Raw genomic sequence first — 13,918 nt, 5'->3', positions numbered from 1 at the left:
CATGCATGAAACTGAGAGTGTACAAATCTGTCCTGCCTTTAGCTTTCAACTAAGAGCCCAGGACATATGTTTGCACTTCTTTAAACATATCTTAGAAATTTTAGTTCAACTTAATCTACTTTACAAAGGAAAATTTATTCTACAAAGTCTATAACTTATGTAAATATTTTTGTGGATGTTTGCTGATTCATTCAATTTCCAGGAATTTCACTGAAGCTAAAAGGAGGGAGAAGAGGTGGGGAAGGGATTATAATGAATTATGAAAATAAGGACAAATTTTAAATGTATATATATATCTATGTATATATCTACACAAACTACACATTTTTTAATTTGTCCATGGTTTCAGCATTCATTATATATATATACATATTTATATATATATTTTATTTCTATATGCAAATATAGATTTTATATGTAATATAGAGAGAGAATAGAAATAAAATACATATATACTAAGGATGTGTGGTACATACTCTACTGGAATGGTGAACTGATCTGGGAATCCTGCTTTCACCAGTGACTATTTGCTCTTATTTTCCATCCTGCCTGGAAATCCCTCTAGGACAGTTTGAAAGATGATAGGCTATCATCCTCCTACTTTTAACTCATCCTAGCCACTAGGCATGAGGTTCCTCCCCCAACTCATCTGCTAAACTATAGGATTCATGCATAAGTAAATAATGGAAATTGCATACATGAAATTCCATCATATGATTTGAGATGATTTAAGCAAATTGAATTCAGTCTGCAACAACCAAAGGACATGGCTTATTAAGGGGTCACAAATCAAGTCTTCAACTGGATGGAGGGTGATCAGATGGGGGAGCCCAGGAAATTACATAATACAGTCAAACACACTTTAAGCAATTAGCACCCATTGTATACCATGATCGTGGAAAACTAGACCCAACTCAACTCAGAGTAATGAGACTTTTACTGCTGCTCTACGACTCTCCTGAAATTTAACTAACTTAAAATATCAGTGAACTTTTGAAAGTCCACTGCTGAAGGTAGATCCTTCTGGAATCAACAAGAAGAGTGCTTACTCTCCTTGAGCAAAATCTTTGTGAAGATTGAGATAGCAAGATATGGATTCAAAATCATATTTGCTCAGTATGGGACAAATCTATGAACTATGTAAATTTTTTGGATTTTTGTTTCTTATAGTATTTGATGAGTGCTTATTATGTGCCAAGCACATAATTAAATGATGGGGTAGATACAAGATAATCAGGTGGGAAAGAGTCTCTGCCCTTCATGGAGCTCACAGCTATAATCAGTGTGGCTTAGTGGGAAGAGCAAGGACTTAGGAGTCAGATGACATGGGTTCTAATTGCAGCACCGCCACTTTGCTGCTGTGTGACCTTGGGCAAGATGCTTAACTTCTCTGTGCCTCAATTACCTCATCTGTAAAATGGGAAGTAAGACTGTGAGCCCCATGTGGGACAAGGTGATTGCCTTTATCTAATCCAGTGCTCAAACAGTGCTTGGCACATAGTAAATGCTTAATAAAAAATACCATAATTACATTAATAATAATAATAATGTTGGTATTTATTAAGCACTTACCACGTGCAGAGCACTGTTCTAAGTGCTGGGGTAGGTACAGAGTAATCAGGTTGTCCCATGTGAGGCTCACAGTTAATCCCCATTTTACAGATGAGGTAACTGAGGCACAGAGAAGTTAAGTGACTTGCCCACAATCACACAGCTGACAGGTGGCAGATCCAGGATTTGAACCCATGACCTCTGACTCCCAAGCCTGGGCTCATTCCACTGAGCCACGCTGCTCCCAATTATTAATCTCATTTTAAAGATGAGTTAACTGAATTACAGATAAATGAAATAACTTGCCCAGGGTTATAAAGCAGACAAATGGTAGAGCTGGGACTAGAACCCAGATTCACACATTCATTCAGTTGTACTTATTAGGCTCTTACTGTGTATGGAGCCCTGTACTAAGCAATTGGGAAAATACAATAATGAAAAGTGACATTCCCTGCCAACGAGCTCACAGTCTAGAGGGGATCCTCTGACACCCAGGTCCATACCCTTTCTATTAGGCGAAGCTGCTTCTCTAAGGTTTTATCCTACTGAACAAAAGTTACAAAATAACGTCATCATCATCATCATCATTGGTATTTACTGAATGCTTACTATGTGCAGAGCAATGCTCTAAGCATTCAAGAGAATATTGATTGAACTTTTTTTTTAGAAAAATGATCTGTGCAGCAGACTGAAGTAAGGACCTTAGTTGGGGGTCGGTGGGGAGGCAGGAGGCAGGGAGGTTAGTGAGGAGGCAGAGCCAAGACAGGATAGGGTAAGTGAGTGCTTAGATCAGTTGACTGTGGGCAGAGAATGTGTTATCTTGTACTTTCCCTAGTGTAAAATGCTCTACATACAGCAGGCACTCAAATACAGTTGACTGATTGCTTGATCAGCATGGTAGCATTTTGAATGTAGAGGAAAGGGAATATGTGTTAATCACACATTCTTTTCACATCTATACTAGTGGGTACAAACCCACTGTCAGTGTCAACTATGAAAATTAAGGGCATATATGTACTGGATATCTAATGACCATATGCCCACTTCTAGAGCAAAAGTGGTAGGCCAACAAAGAGGTGCTAACAGAAGCTTCGCAACCATTTTGAAATGAGGAAGCAAAAATGCAAACCAGATCAAATACTGAAAGCTAACATGACAGTACAGCAGACAACTTCTTGTGTGCACGGTATTATCATAAATAAGGTCTCATATTGGCCTTCCCAGCCTCACAAACACTCAGATGAATTTCAGCAAAAGTCCTGTCATCTTCAGTCACAAGAGACAATTACATGTCTCAATCACTCTGGCTCAGGGGACCTGCAGCTGATGTCGGGATAGTTATTATGTGTATAAGAATACTGGAATGAGCAGGACTATGGGGTAGTGCAGGCAGTTACTGGGAGAAACACAGAAATGCAGATATCAGGAACCACATATTACTAAATGGAACACAGAACAATTACAAGCACAAAGGGCTACAACACAGAATATAGTATCAGGACAATTACAAGCACAAAGGGCTACAACACAGAATAGATCATTCCATCACCACAAGAAAAACCATTGATATTGGCAATATTGAATGGACAGGAAAATTTCCCCCAATCAGTCCCACATGGCCATACTAGCTGACCTGCCCATTACCCTTTTGCAAGAACCATACAAAGAGGGAACACCCTGAAATATGCAGACACCTCAAGAATGCTCTCAGACCACTCAGAGGATGTCAGAGGGAAGGACGCCTATCTACTGGGTTCTCCAGGGAGGTGCAGGGAGTGTTGGACAATTAAAAAAAGGGGTCCAGGGGCCTATGATTTTTGCCTACATGCTGGAGTACACTGTTGCTTGAACCAGTGTAAATATAAGCCAGTAAACTGCATTGTTTTGGAACTCTAAACTCCTGGAAAAAGCCCTGGCCTGGCAGTCAGAGGATGTGGGTTCTAATTCCAGCTCTATCAATTGCTTGATCTGTGACCTTGGACAAGTCACTTAATTTCTCTGTGCCTGTGTTCTTCCTGTTCTCTCTCCTACTTAGACAATGAGCCTCTTGTGGGACAAGGATTGTACCCAACTTAATTAACTTGGCTCTACCCCAGCACTTAGAACAGTGTAGGACACACAGGGAGCATTTAACAAGCACCAAAAACAAAACAAAAACCTCTTGCCAGTGTCATCTCATTCTTGGATTAGTAATTATAAGTGCTTAGTACAGTGCTTTGCATACAGTAAGCGCTTGATAAATATGATTATTATTAATAATACTAATACTAGGGTAACAGGCAGTCTCCGTGTGTGTGTGTGTGTGTGTTGGGGGAGAGAAAGGGAGGTGTTCTTCTAAGAAGAGAAGCAATATGGCCTAGTTGATAGAGCACGGGCCTGGTAGTCAGAAGGTAATGGGTTTTAATCCCTGCTCAAACACTGGTCTGCTGTGTGACCTTAGGCAAGTCACTTCACTTCTCTGTGCCTCAGTTCCCTCATCTGTAAAATGGGGATTAAGACTGTGAGCCCTGTGTGGGACAGGGACTGTGTCTAATCCAATTATCTTGTATCTATCCCAGCACTTAGACCAGTGTCTGACACCTAGTAAGCACTTTAATACCTAATTATTATTATTTTAGAGTTTAATTGTGGACTAACAAATAGAGTCTGAGTACAGAAGTCAGAAAGACCTCAGTTCTAATTCCGACTCCACCACTTGTCTGCTGTGTGACCTTGGGAAAATCACTTCACTTCTCTGTGCTTCGATTACCTCATCTATAAAATGGGGATTAAGACTGAGTCCCATGTGGGACAGGGACTGTGTCCAACCAATTTTCTTGTATCCACCTCAGTGTTTAGTATAGTGCCTGGCACATGGTAGGTGTTTAGCAAAAACCACTATTATAAGAACCCCTGTACATTGTTAATGGGAGACAGTTATCAGTAACAATCTAACGTATTTCTCTACTAACTGACCCTAATAAAGAAAAAGAAAGAATCTTTAAGAATCTAGGCAGACATCCCAGAACCATCCATACTTCACAAACTGATTTTCATGGAGACTTCAGCATACAGATGGGGATAGGTGAGTGAAAGGCAAAGGAAGAAAAGTCACTGAACACGGGATTGATGTCAAATGGCAGTGATCTACCTGTTCAAGCAGTGTGGTAAGAATCAGCTCATAATCCATAACATAGATTTTTCACTTACTATCAAAAGAAAGACATCTTGCATGCACCCAAAATGTAAGCTGGAGGAGATGATCAATAGTAGCATCGCCCAGTGGAGAGACCAAAAAAATTTATTATTTCTACTATGCATTTTTTTAAGGCATCAATGATGAAACCAATAGATGTAAAATGGCATTCAAAATAGCCAGAAAACTGAACTACAAACTACAAGAGAATGAAGCCCATGCAATTCTTTTATAAGTTAATTTTACTGTAAGGGATTCTCCCCTTTTCACCAAGAAATAAGGTTCTATGCAAGATATTCACTAACTGATAGACTTCAAGACTGGTTGCTGTCTGATCAGAAAATCAGGACTTGACTTGATGAGAATGACAAGAGGAAAAAGTTACCTGCAGTGAAAAAAAGTGATATATCAATAACACTTTGGGGTTGCTCACAACCTTGACCAAAACATGAAGGCCTCAGAATTCCAATGTGGTTTTAGGCCATTGTGGGGCACTGCAGACATTTGAAAAGGGATGGTATTACAGAGAGTGGAGCATAAATAAGCAAGAATTTGGGGATAGGAAACATATAAATATTGTGAACTTGAACGTAATGGGTGAAATGAATGCATAAGGGGATGGAGAGAACTGCTTGACTTAAAGCCAGAGGTTAGGAGTTAAAGTCGATCAATCCATTAGTTGTATTTGTTAAGCAGTTACTGTGTGCAGACTACTAAGTGCTTGGGAGAGTACAATATAACAGAGTTGTTGGTACATTCCTTGTACACAATGAGCTTATTAGTCTGGGGGAGGTGGTTTCATACATTGATATAAACAAATACATTATTGTATGTATATAACTGCTTGGGGATGAGGGAGAAGTGAGAACAGAGAAAAAACAAGTGTAAGAGACACAGAAGGGAGTGGAAGAGGAAATGAGGGCTTTGTCAAGAAAGGTCTCTGGGAGCAGATGTGCCTTTGATAAGGGTTTGAAGGGGGGTAGAGTAATTGTCCATCAGATATGAAGGTGGAGGGTGTTCTAGGCCAACGTCAAGTCATGGGAATAGCGGTGAGATAGATGAGATCAAGAAAATAATAATGATAATAATGGTATGTGTTTAGTGCATACTATGTGCTGAGCTCTGCTCTAAGCACTGAGTAATAATAATAATAATAATAATGTTGGTATTTGTTAAGCGCTTACTATGTGCCGAGCACTGTTCTAAGCGCTGGGGTAGACATAGGGGAATCAGGTTGTCCCACATGGGGCTCACAGTCTTAATCCCCATTTTACAGATGAGGGAACTGAGGCACAGAGAAGTTAAGTGACTTGCCCAGAGTCACACAGCCGACAAGTGGCAGATCTGGGATTCGAACTCATACTGTTCGAAGCGCTGATACAATAAGTAGGTCCATATTAGAGGAGAAAAATGAATGGGCCGGATTATAGCAGTGAAGTAAAGTATGAGGGGATGAGGTGATTGTGTACTTTAAAGCTTGATGGTTAATGTACTATAATCAATTTCTCTATACAGATTCTTGTTCCTCAAGTCTCAGGAAAGCAGCCTATCTATTGTTACCAATGCAAAACTCCATCCATCTGATAAATTTACAATGAAAATTGAAGGAAATATGACTACATGGAAAAAACCCAAACAGCCCAATAGAAAACCATGGATCATGTAGACTGGGAACAGGGATATGTTACCTCATGTGACGTGTGCAAGATGTGATTATGTCATGTTGTATGTCATGACATTGGAGCTGTCTCCTTGTCTTAAGTGAGTAGAACTTGGCTTGGAGTCTTCCCCTTCCCATGCTGGCTCTCATTTGAGTTGATTTCCTACTGATCTCCTTTTGGGTAGCTCTCAGAACTAATCCCTTTTCAGTTGACATTTGTTAATTGATGGCCCACTTAAGCTACTGCTAATGGGATTGTAAACTTTTCTGTCGGGAAGGATTTGGTTAGCTGAAGTCAACATTTCTCCATTTGGGTCAGTTTACTTCAAGCCTCAGGTTTGTTTTAGTCTTTTAGTTTTTTTTGGGGGGGGGTGCAGGGGGAAGGAGAAGAGAGGTGAGATGATTGGATCATCTTCCGAATTCTGAGCTGAGATCATCTGAGTCAGGTTGGATAGGGCCATGGCATCAGGGCTCTCCTTGACCACTGTCACCAGCCACAAACCAGAGGTGAGGGAGTTCCACCAGAGGTTAAGATATGATTGGGGAAAGCATCCCCCATCTTGATGCACTTGAGGGTGATTTTTTGTGGCAGTTGAAGAGATGGTGAGAGCTTGTGCAGCATCTCAGGACTCTGAGCTTAATCCCAGGAGGGCTTTGTGTTCCTAAAGATTCATAATTGTCAGCTCAGGTTGGTTCTCACCTTGAGAGGAGTCTGAAAGACCATAAACCCAAACTGGTCTAGTTCTTAGAAATGTGCACCACCACCCAGAATTAGGTAACACATGATGATTCTTTGTTCCATTTTATGCTAAAACAAATCTTCCTGAATAATTTAAAGTCCCCTGGAGGGAAATAAAATCTTTGCTTCCCATTTGTCCTCACATTCTTTAGGTTATTAGATAATAATAATGGTGGTATTTATTAAGTGCTTACTATGAACCAAGCACTGTTCCAAGAGCTGGGGTAGATACAAGGTAATCAGGTTGTCCCAAATGGAGCTCACAGTCTTAATCTCCATTTTACAGATGAGAGAACTGAGGAACAGAGAAGTTAAGTGACTTGCCCTAGGTCACACAGCAGACAAGTGGTGGAGTTGGGATTAGAACCCATGACCTATGGATTCCCAAGCCCGAGCTCTTTCCACTAAACCATGCTGCTTCTTGATGTGTATTGTGCTTGAAAATTAATAGAGCAATTATCTGATGTTTTCCCTCTTTTCTATGCATTTTCTAGAGCAAATTGAGCTATTTTCTCCTAGAAAATAAACTTCAAATTTACTAGTTTTATCCATAGACTCAATAGAATAAGTCTAGTTAGGACTCATTCAGTAGAAAATTCTATACTCCATCTTAACTACAAAAAGAAATGGAACATAAGGCTTGGAAGGAATAAAGCTGTCAATAAGGCCAGGATGTGTTACTCGGTTTTGAGGCAATAATTCTGGAGCACAAATAAGACTAGAACAGTATTTTCACCGGAATGGAACTTAGCAGAATCACTATATAAAGCCTAATATGCTACTAAAGTTTGGAGTGAGCAAAGAGCAAATCTGAAGTAAAATATATACAATGTAAAACCCATTTTAAAAATATGATTTTTTTTAAAGTTGCTTAACTGAAATCATAGAATTCTTGCTTGAATAACTTGACAATCTGAATAGGCCCGGCTAAACTATCAAGTTAGCATCCCATCAGTATGAATGAATGTCCTGGAGTTTATACCATTTGCCACTATTGTTAGTCTGATTGAACACAGTTATCTGCCAACTGAGCTGAAAAGGGCAATACCGCTCTGGCTTGAATAATAAAATCTATGCTTGTAATGGAAAAGGTTAGAAGATGCACATTAATGCAATTTATGTTTAAGATGGAAACAGCATTTGCAAATTGAGTGGAAGCATGAATATATATTTAAGGGACAGTTCCATCATCCATTTGTGATGGTCAAGTTAAATTACAAAGGAAAATAAAGGAAACTGTCTTTAAAGTTAACCATTCATTCATTAAAACAATAATATTTAACCAGTTTACTTATTTTAATAATGATCCCTGGATGCTAGAAGTGAAAATTAAAAGGACATAATGTTTAAAAAAAGAGCATAATTGGCAGTCAAATCTACTTTACATATTTTTATTACCATCTCCATGAGGAGTGTGATGGTAACTTTCACTCACATTATCAGGGAAGGGGCTAATGAGTGGGCAAAGTTAAAAATTGGGAAGCAGCCTTGAGTCATAATTTGCCCTTGTGAGAATAGAGAGCTGGTGGAGATGCAATGCATTGTAGCAAAGCAGTAATGGGTGCAAGTCCGACCAAAGAAGCCCTCTAGGTTCTGAGATCTAAACAGGCTTCTTCATGACAGAATTACATCATGCTAAATTATATCAGTGGCTTCAAAGCTTCAGAGAGGCAGTGTGGCTAAGTGGAAGGTGCATGGGCTTGGGAGTCAGAAGTCATAGGTTCTAAATCCCTGATCCGCCACTTGTCAGCTGTGTGACTTTGAGCAAGTCAGTTAACTTCTCTGTGCCTCAGTTACCTCATTTGTAAAATGGGGATTAAGACTGTGAGACCCACGTGGGTCAACCTGATTACCTTGTATCTCCCCCAGTGCTTAGAACAGTGCTTGGCACATTGTAAGCACTAAACAAATACCATCATTATTATTAAGTGCTTAACACAGGGTGCTGTAAATGGTAAGCACTAAAGGATACTAAGAATTTAATAAATGCTAATGATTGGTTAAATCCCCAAATCTCAACTTGACATGAACTTATATTTTTGGTACACTGTTCTAGAAGCTTGGGAAGTACAGAATAAAGAAGTGATAAATTCCTGCTCACAAGGAGCTTATGCTATAATAGGGAGACAATATAAAAATATTTACAACTAGAGGGGTCAAAAGACAATGTAGTTTATATATATATGTTCATGTGTGTGCATGTTCTGAGGATGAATATAAATAACTAATGGAGGAGGTGGAATTTTTGAAGGTTCTGAATGTGAGGAGAGGGGGAATTCCAAGCCAAGTTAACAGAGTAAAGAGAGGGCTTTAAAACAATGAAAGCAGTAATGGGGGGAAATAATGGTTGAAAAGAGCAAAAGGTTAAAGTGAAACTGAACTTCATCTACTGGTTGTTCATTCTGTTTCTTCATTCTAAGAAATGCCATCACTATTATTATTATCTTAGGCTTTTTGTGTGATGCCAAGGGACACAGCCAGAGAAGGGTTTTGAGGGGAGGAGATATGTGGAACCAAGTACCACTTCAAGCACATGATTCTTGTAGCAGTATTAAACATGGATTGGAAGTGGGGAAGGCTGAAGGTTGGGAAACCAAGAAGGAGGTCAATGCAATAGGCTAACTGCAATAAGAACAGAGTGTTTTCCACAAGGGAAACAGTTTGGGTGGAAAGGAAAAAGTTTGATCTTAGACTTTTGTGCAAGAACTGGAAGGATTTGACAGTAGACAATGTGAGAGGTTGAAGAATAGTAAAAAGTTAAGGATGACATGAAGGACACAGGCTTCTGGAGTGTAATTACTGAATGAGAATAATAATTATGGTACTTGCTAAGTACTTACTATGTGCCAAGCACTGTACTAAGCACTGGGGTAGATACAAATTATATAGGTTGCATAGTCCCCGTCCCATGTGTGGTTCACACTCTTATCCCCATTTTACAGATGAGGTAACTGAGGCACAGAGAAGTTAAATGACTTGCCAAAGGTCACATAGCAGATGTGGCAGAGCTGGAATTAGAATCAGGTCCTTCTGACTCCCAGGCCTGTACTCTATCTACTGAGCCACATGGGAAAATTAGGGTAAAGGAAAGATAAGAAGTTATTTTTAAAACATGTTCATTCATTCATTCAATTGCATTAATTGAGTGCTTACTGTATGCAAAGCACTATGCTATGCACTTGGGAGAGTACATGCAAAAACCAACAGACACATCCCCTGCCCACAATGAGCACAAACGTTGATTTTGAAGCAACAGTAGGATATTGAGGGGAGATGCACAGGAGGCAAGAGGAGATTTGGGACTGTTGGTCAGTTAAGAGTTAGAGCTAGACTGGGGAGTCATTCGCGTGCAAGTGGTTGGTAAGCCATGTGACTAGATGAGCAATTGTAGTAGTAGCAGTAGTATTATTAGTAATGATATATCTTGAGGAGTTGAATCTGTGTTTCCTCTAAATCACCCTTATAATATTAAATGGCCAGACAAGGTTCCAAAAAAATGAAATTCTGGAAAAACAGACAGCTTGCCATTGCAGACACACGTACTCTTCCTCCATTTGGACGTGAAATGTAGTTTATAGATAAGTGATACTAACCCCTGAAGAAGCCAGGTCCAACACCTATAACAAGCTCCGGCTTGAAATTCACAAAAAAGGTTTGGTTGCCAATAGTTGTATAATTAATATCTTGAGAAAAATCCCAGATATAGCATTTTTTTAATGATATTTTATTTTTACTTCTTTACTCCAATGACACTTGTTGAGTATTTTCTGAGTGACAGGATCTGTACTCAGCATTTGGAAGAATACAAAAGTAAGGCCCGTGACGCTTGCCATCAAGGATTTTTCCAACTGGTGAGAAAACCAAAGAAGAACTAAGACCAATAAAAAATAAGAAACCTTTGAATTTCAAGTCATCATTTACCATTAAGTCAGCATCATCAATATTTGTTGATTGACAAGAGCATGAGTCTAGGAATTAGGAGACCTGTGATCTAGTAGGAATGCCTACTGAATTATCCCATCAGAATTGAATGTTTCTGACCAAAGAAACCACCTGACATTTTTCAAGGCACACAGGCCCAGGAGGAATCTCAAATAATAATTGGTGAAAATATAATAAGATAGCCATGACTTCCAAGGCAACCATCTGCTGAGTTTGGGGTCAACTGCACAGCTTCTATACTAGACTGAGTTCTCTGATAAAAACAAAAACAAAAAAAATAGACCTTCAAAAAAACTGTTTGCATGCACTTCTGAATGTGCTCTACCTCTCCACCTTCTCACTTACTAAACTTCATGTTCCAGCAGAAACATGTCTGGAAAAGATGAGTGAAAGTGACACCATACAAACCACTCTCCTTTATGATTATTTTCCCTTGGTTTTCAGTTTAAGTCATTCAAAATGGGAAACTTCATCATCATCCTCCTCATTAATAGAGTTTTTGACCACTGTTTGTGGTACATTTTTGTGTGTTGTACCTAAGAAAAACTCTAACACATAAGGAACCATTATAAATTTATCAAAGTAATTATGTTTAATGCTTTAACTTTAATTTCCCATAACTATTCTATCTGTACCTGAGACAAGAAGGGCAAATGGACTCTAAAGAATATTTTAAAAAAGGTTTTCTTTCATTGCTAATACCTTAGCTAACTAAGCAAGTATGTTTGTCACCAAAGTACTCATTTGAAACTTCCAAATAACATGGTTGCAAAATGATTCAATAATTTGAACATACTCATTTGGATATAGTTAAAGCCACTGAACTTTATATGCTCTTTCTGGTCTCCCTAAGCATCGACATTTACAAACTTGACAGAAACTATGTAATCTGTTTTATCATGGTAACACAATCTAGGTTCAATTTATCTTCTTAAGCAAACATTCTAATGTCAGGAGGATAAGGTGAGGTATCTGTGTTGTAAGCCTAGAGGATTTGCAACACAAATTATGGATTAATTTTGTTTATATTGGACTTTCACAGTTGTTCTATTAAAAATTCCCATGACAGACATTCTGGAATGGAGAAACCTTAATTTTAGGGTGAGATGGAAAATAGAATTTGCATTCTTTTAGTTCTATGAAAAAGTATTAAATCTACTGTGCTCAGGACTATTCTAAGAGCTTTTCCCTCTTGCTTCACTTTTGTAATTTCCCCATAAGGTGCTCGAGATAGCAGGACCACAAATCAACATTGTCACTAATTAATGAATGAATAAATCAGTGGATTAAGTGAATGAACAATCAATGGAATGAAATAATCATGTTCTTGCAATGAAGGATATATCGTAGTAAAAATACTCTAAGTGGAAAACTGGTATAATACAAAAAATGTTCTTAGGAAACAAAGGCAATGAAATATCATGATGAAGAAATATATAGCAAGAAAAAATTTTTGAAAGTTGTGCTCACTGTCAAAAGATCAGAGAGAGCAAATGCAAAGAAAATATAACTGGTACATTTCACAGATTTCCAAGAATACATTTCATAATTACTTAGGAAGCACCCAGTGAGAAGAACTTGAAAGATTTGATGTGGATGGACAATAAAGATAATAGTTTTTTATGCATTATGGGCAAGAACAGAATTATGGGGAGATTTGGAAATTCAAATCATGACTTTGTTAATGAAAAATAAAACAGGAGAAGTAATTAATGGCTGTATTTAATTTTAATGTGGGAATTGGTATCCATAATAAAAGGCAGGCATAATGCTTATGACCAAAATGTTGGACCAAAAAAAAAAATTAGGAAAGATAGGAAGAAGAAAGGGCAAGTGAAACTGCCTTATACAAAATAAATGCCTACAACATTTAGAAATCTAGAAAACAGGAGGCTAATAGGGAAAAAAATCCAATTTAAGACAAAATAATGGCAGAGATTCATTAAATATGGGTAATCATATTAAAAATCATGGGATATTTTGAAGGCATCTGCATGGCTTTATGAAGCATTCTCACAGCAGACTGGATAAAAGGAAACTGGTCAAACTTCCAGGGGGGAGTCTGATTGAACTTTGCGAAGTCAAATGATGAAACATGGCAAGAGAGATTTGATGCCTCTACTTGAGGAAGATGAAAGGAATAAGAAGCCACCATCTGTGTGCCTCAAATTTTTCAGGTATTCACTTTCTAGCCCCTGGAGATTGATTTCAGGATCTCTTAAGACTTTTCAATACTATTCTGTACTACTACTAATAATAATTACACTAGTAGTATTTATACAGTGCTAACTATGCACCAAGTGTTATGCTAAATTGTTTATCAGATTGGACACAGTCCCTGTCTTACATCAGACTCACATTCTAAAAAGAATGGGATAATACGTATGTTATCCTTATTCTATAGATTAGTTTTTTGAGGATGAGCCTTTCAGATTATACGATTCTATGTTGGGAATGATAGTAAATCCAGTTGGCAGACAGCAGAAAAGTAAAGACCAGAGAGGAAAATGTCACTTACAGTGAGAAACAGTGCTGCCCAAATAACCTTACTTGGAATTGTGTGACAATTTACCTGTTTTAATCAGACCTATAATGACTGAAGTTTCAGGCAATGGAAGACTGGAATCACCCATTTCCACTTCCATTTTTCAAGTGCCTAAGGAGTGCCGAATTGGATTTGAATTTTCAATTTATTTATTTTTCAGTTCCTAATTTTATTCCTATGGATGTCTCATCATGGTGTCTACCAGCTCTGTAGTACTGTATTCTCCCAAGCTTTTAGTACGGTGCTCTGCACATGGTAGTAGTTAATACCACTGACTGTGGAGCCTTTTAAGGCTTTGAATTATGC

The sequence above is a fragment of the Ornithorhynchus anatinus genome, chromosome 10, assembly GCF_004115215.2.
Source record: "Ornithorhynchus anatinus isolate Pmale09 chromosome 10, mOrnAna1.pri.v4, whole genome shotgun sequence".
NCBI lineage: Eukaryota > Metazoa > Chordata > Mammalia > Monotremata > Ornithorhynchidae > Ornithorhynchus > Ornithorhynchus anatinus.
Note: the sequence above shows the minus strand (reverse complement) of the source record.